The following is a 6,032-nucleotide window of genomic DNA, read 5'->3' on the forward strand; positions in this document are numbered from 1 at the left end:
GAAAGGCCTGATGTCAATAGAACGAGCTTCCCTTGCCTTGCCTACAGACTAGAAGTAAAAGATAGACTAGGCCTGTCACTGTTGCTTCTTTATAAAATGAAGTTTATAAGATTTAAAATGTTCTATTCTCAGTAAATGTTGTTACACTTGTATCAAATGTGTTGTAGACTATGCGTCTTTGGGGTCGTAATGCATGTCTTTCCCTAGGCTAATGTAGGCCTATGTTTTATATGCACAGCTTTGTCAACTGATATTGTATATTGAACCAATGTCTTATTGACAGATACCAATATGTTTAAAGTCATCTGTAATGACTAAGATTTGATATATGTTTTAGTTAATCAGATAAAAACCTAAAGGTTTTTTTGTGTGTGTACTCACAGGATGGATGACCTCGTCGAGTTTTTAAGGCAGAGACAGGTTCCAGAGGACATGATCGACATCATGGAGCGTGAGAAGGTGTTAAGACTCTCAATATGACTGTAAACAACCACCTTAGATAATTTGCAAAGTCATCAAGCCACAGTTAGGGCGTGTGTCCACCACTGTGTTGATTGCTTAGAAAATAACCTCTGTCGGCGCAAAAAAACGTGTTTGGTGGACACAGGCCTCTAATGTGAAAGGCCTGATGTCAATAGAACGAGCTTCCCTTGCCTTGCCTACAGACTAGAAGTAAAAGATAGACTAGGCCTGACACTGTTGCTTCTTTATAAAATGAAGTTTATAAGATTTAAAATGTTCTATTCTCAGTAAATGTTGTTACACTTGTATCAAATGTGTTGTAGACTATGCGTCTTTGGGGTCGTAATGCATGTCTTTCCCTAGGCTAATGTAGGCCTATGTTTTATATGCACAGCTTTGTCAACTGTGATATTGTATATTGAACCAATGTCTTATTGACAGATACCAATATGTTTAAAGTCATCTGTGATGACTAAGATTTGATATATGTTTTAGTTAATCAGATAAAAACCTAAAGGTTTTTTTGTGTGTGTACTCACAGGATGGATGACCTCGTCGAGTTTTTAAGGCAGAGACAGGTTCCAGAGGACATGATCGACATCATGGAGCGTGAGAAGGTGTTAAGACTCTCAATATGACTGTAAACAACCACCTTAGATAATTTGCAAAGTCATCAAGCCACAGTTAGGGCGTGTGTCCACCACTGTGTTGATTGCTTAGAAAATAACCTCTGTCGGCGCAAAAAAACGTGTTTGGTGGACACAGGCCTCTAATGTGAAAGGCCTGATGTCAATAGAACGAGCTTCCCTTGCCTTGCCTACAGACTAGAAGTAAAAGATAGACTAGGCCTGTCACTGTTGCTTCTTTATAAAATGAAGTTTATAAGATTTAAAATGTTCTATTCTCAGTAAATGTTGTTACACTTGTATCAAATGTGTTGTAGACTATGCGTCTTTGGGGTCGTAATGCATGTCTTTCCCTAGGCTAATGTAGGCCTATGTTTTATATGCACAGCTTTGTCAACTGATATTGTATATTGAACCAATGTCTTATTGACAGATACCAATATGTTTAAAGTCATCTGTAATGACTAAGATTTGATATATGTTTTAGTTAATCAGATAAAAACCTAAAGGTTTTTTTGTGTGTGTACTCACAGGATGGATGACCTCGTCGAGTTTTTAAGGCAGAGACAGGTTCCAGAGGACATGATCGACATCATGGAGCGTGAGAAGGTGTTAAGACTCTCAATATGACTGTAAACAACCACCTTAGATAATTTGCAAAGTCATCAAGCCACAGTTAGGGCGTGTGTCCACCACTGTGTTGATTGCTTAGAAAATAACCTCTGTCGGCGCAAAAAAACGTGTTTGGTGGACACAGGCCTCTAATGTGAAAGGCCTGATGTCAATAGAACGTTTTGCATCGACTCAACAAACATGCATATAATCCCTTATAATGTTCCTCCCTTGTGACATTTCCTCTCTGTGTTCTCAGATTGATAGAAGTGCCATACTTCAAATGACTGACCAACAGCTCAAACCCTACCTCCCTTCATATGGCGATCGACTGGCGGTGGTCAGCTTTTGTAGGCGGTGTGAAGGTGGCAGTGGAAGAAAAGCCAGGCTTTTCGACCGCTTACGCAGCAAGCTGCAGAGGAGGACAGAGAGAGGAGATGAAGAAGAAACCAGTTCAGGGCAGAATTCTGCATCTAAAAATGCTTTGAAGACGATGAGGAAGGTTGAGTTAGGATGGATGAATTTCGATAAAAAAATGGATTGCTTCAAGCAAGTTAGAACGAAACGCGGAGGGGGCACAAGAAAGGTAACTGTCTCCAAAGATGCTGAAAGGGAAGATTTGATCAAAGAAGCCATTAAGCTGTACTTTCCCTCCATTTTGGGACCAATAACTTGTTTTGATGTGGACCTGAAAGACTACCAACAGATGGCTGTTAATGAGGGAGTAACAGTTGGCCAATTATACTCCGACACAAAACTCTCTCTTCTGAGGTTCTACCTCACCACAAGAGAGAAAACCGACAGTCATTCTAATCAGAGGGATGAGTCTGAGACCCCTCTCTCTCAGGATTTTATCGTTCCATCACCACCTGCAAGACAACCACAAACTTTAGTTGTTGAACAAATACAAGAAGAGGTTGTGGATCTCTTGGACTATGAGGATTTGGAGATTGAGACTACTTCAGTAGACAGCGACATTGTACTCATCTCTACAGGAATCTTCTCTGGTCACACAGAACAAAGTTTGGATGACACATTACCAGTGTCACCACAAGCCCTACAAGCAGAGACAGATAAGACCAATGTCACAATATTGGTGGTCCACAGGGGGCAGGTGCTTCGACAGCTCATTGCGCATTTCCTAAACGAAAAAATCACAGACACAAACATCCAGTTCCAGCTCGTTCTGCCAGACGGAACTCTCGAGAAGGGGTTTAATAGAGGAGGAGTTGTGAGAGATTGCCTTTCTGAATTCTGGAGTGAGTTTTATGAGCAATGCACAACTGGAAATGAACTGAGAGTACCTTTCCTCCGCCATGATTTTGGACAGCTGGAATGGCAGAGTGTTGGTCGGATCCTTGCCTTTGGATGGAAAATGGAGAGGTATCTCCCTGTGAAGATGGCACCAGTCATAATAGAGCAGGCAGCCTTTGGATTTACAAGGGGCAATGTTGTGGAAAACTTTCTGAAGTACATGCCGGAATCTGACCGTTCACTCATGGAGTCATGGTGCTCAGACTTCATCAGTGTTGATGAAGATGAATTAATTGAAGTCCTTGACAACTATGGTTGCAGGAGGATACCAACAGCTCAAAATGCTGATGCTGTTCTTAAAGAGCTAGCACACAAAACTGTCATTCAAGAGCCAGCGTATGTGATTGAACAGTGGATGGAGGTCTTGAGTACAACAATTAAAAGCCTTGAAGACCTTACAACAGCTTATGAAACTCTTCAACCAACTGGGAGAAAGATTCTGAAGTCCCTTTACTTTCCGGACACCCTAAATGCCCGTCAAAAAGACATACAAAAGCACCTGACCTTGTACCTGAAGAATGCTGACTCACAACACCTATGCGCCTTCCTGAGATTTTGCACAGGCTCTGATTTGTTCTTAGGAAAGAGAATTACCATTAGCTTCAATCAGCTCCAAGGACTTCAGCGTCGTCCTGTCGCACACACATGTGGCTGTGTGCTGGAGTTGTCTGTTCATTACGACAGTTACCCCGATTTCAGTTCAGAGATGAACAAAGTTCTGGAATGCAAGGTGTGGGTGATGGACATTGTTTGAAGCTCATAGTCAGTTTATGTTCTTGGAGAATAACATGTTTTGCACTGTAAAACACAAATGCTCTTAATAGACACATTTTCTCCACTATCATAAGCAGGGTTTTTTATGATAATATTGCATGTTCTGCACTTTGAGTAATCACATGTTCTGTGAATATTTGTAGTATCAAAGGTTCTGTACGTTTTAGTTCAAGTGGTCAACACAATAATGTGTATGTTTTGGTAAAATAACTCAATTAGATGGTGAGCTCCTTGTTTTAATCTGTTTATATAAATGAACACTACATATTTATGATGTAGTTATGTACACATATGCTGTGATGAATGTAGGTTGAAATCACATATCACTGCTGAGATTTATGATGTAATTGTCATCAGTTTACGTGATCTTAAAATGTTCTGTGCAGTGAGGTACTGCCAAAAGATATTTGGAATGTTTTTGCAATGCAGTTTTATTCTGAAATGAATAAATTAATAGAAACAGTTGCATTCATTGAAGTCGAAAATAAATCTGTCTGAAAATAGATTGAACATGGGTTTTAATATGAATTTAAAATGAAATTGCCAACAGTACATTTGCTCAACACTTAATATTTAGCACACTGGAGCTTAGTAATGGACACTTATTATTTAGCTGGCAGAACACCTCAGTACCCTCCTTCCCACCACCATCCCAACATTCTAAATTAAGTTTATGCTTGTGCTCCAAAGGGGTTTTATGTAGTTATGCATTTTGTGTAACAATGTATATAGGTTAACAGTTTCTCAGCACCATGATGATCAATTGTAGGAACACATTTATTCCCTAAGCCCATCATGAACCAACTGTCGAAGTTTCAGGTAAAGGTCAGTGATTTGATAGATGTCAGTGGACATCAGGAAGTTGTGCTCTGTCATCAGTTCAATGCAAATGTGATACAAATCCTCATCACAAGGATAGTCTTTAAAAGAACAGTCCTCCAGACAAAGGTCAATCCTGGTGTTATCAACTTGCTGAACAAAGTTTTGTGCCCCGTAGAGGTTGGGAACAGCATAGAGCATGGATGGGCGACCACTTGGGGCCCTAGGATTGTGAGATGCCCTTATGCGGTGGTCATTCCAGATAGCAGCAACTTCATCAAGTTCCTCCTATTAGATAAGGGGGGAAACATGAGTAAATCAATTTGATGTGGGGGGATCATTAGCCTACATCTAGAAGCCCCTTAACTTTCTCAGCAGCTTTTCACTTACCTGTATCACCTCCTGGAAGCAAAATTGGACTAATGACTTGTCGATGAAGCTGTCATCATAGAGACCGTCAGCCTTTAACTGGTCGAAATGGTCCATCCAGAACTGAGTACACTCACTCCGCAACGTACACCACCAGCGTTCAATACGTTGGTTCCCCGTGCTTGGACCTAGAGTGACACAGTCTGGGGAAATGCCGTTTTCACTGCCGTGCATAATACTTTGCATTGCGGCAATGTGTGTGTTCTCCGTCCCGTGATCCAATCTCACTTTCAATGGGCGACCATGCTGCATCACTGAATCAATGAAATACCGTGGGTCGCTGTTAGTTGAGTGGGTGTTTAGCCAGATCATCTTTCGCGAGAAACCATCAATGCAACCACTGATGCATATCCCATACGGCTTCAATTTGTCATATCCATCTATGTGCCACACATAATTCGGGCCACGACTGACATAGACTCTACGTCTCAGACGGTGCCGTGCACGGAGATCCACGCCACCACCATCCATTTGACGCAGCAAGAGACGAACGGTCTCTCTGTCCGTGATGATCCCTGCCATCCAACACTTCTGTTGCATCCACCTGTAGCCATGTTGTTGGCCAGAGGACTGTAATTGGCGATGTATGAAATCAGCTACTTCTCCGATGTCCGCCTTATTGCGTCTTCGCCACAGCTGATTCCTATGAAGCACTCTTTCTAGAGTTATTTTACTAATGTTTATGTTGTGCTCCATAGATAATCGAGCCAAAATTTCAGCATTTGTATACTTCCGTCTGAAATAATCTTTAATAATCGAGTTCATCATCTCCAGCTAATCAATTAGGCTACAATGACTGGTCTGGTCCTGTTGAGAAGTTATCTCAAAATAATGAGATAGTATCTCATTATAATGAGATACTATGTCAAAATAACGAGATACTATCTCAAAATAATGAGATACCATCTCAAAATAACGAGATACTATCTCAAAATAACGAGATACTATCTCAAAATAACGAGATACTATCTCAAAATAATGAGTTGTGACCTGCAT

Source organism: Gadus morhua, chromosome 15 (assembly GCF_902167405.1).
Source record: "Gadus morhua chromosome 15, gadMor3.0, whole genome shotgun sequence".
Lineage (NCBI taxonomy): Eukaryota > Metazoa > Chordata > Actinopteri > Gadiformes > Gadidae > Gadus > Gadus morhua.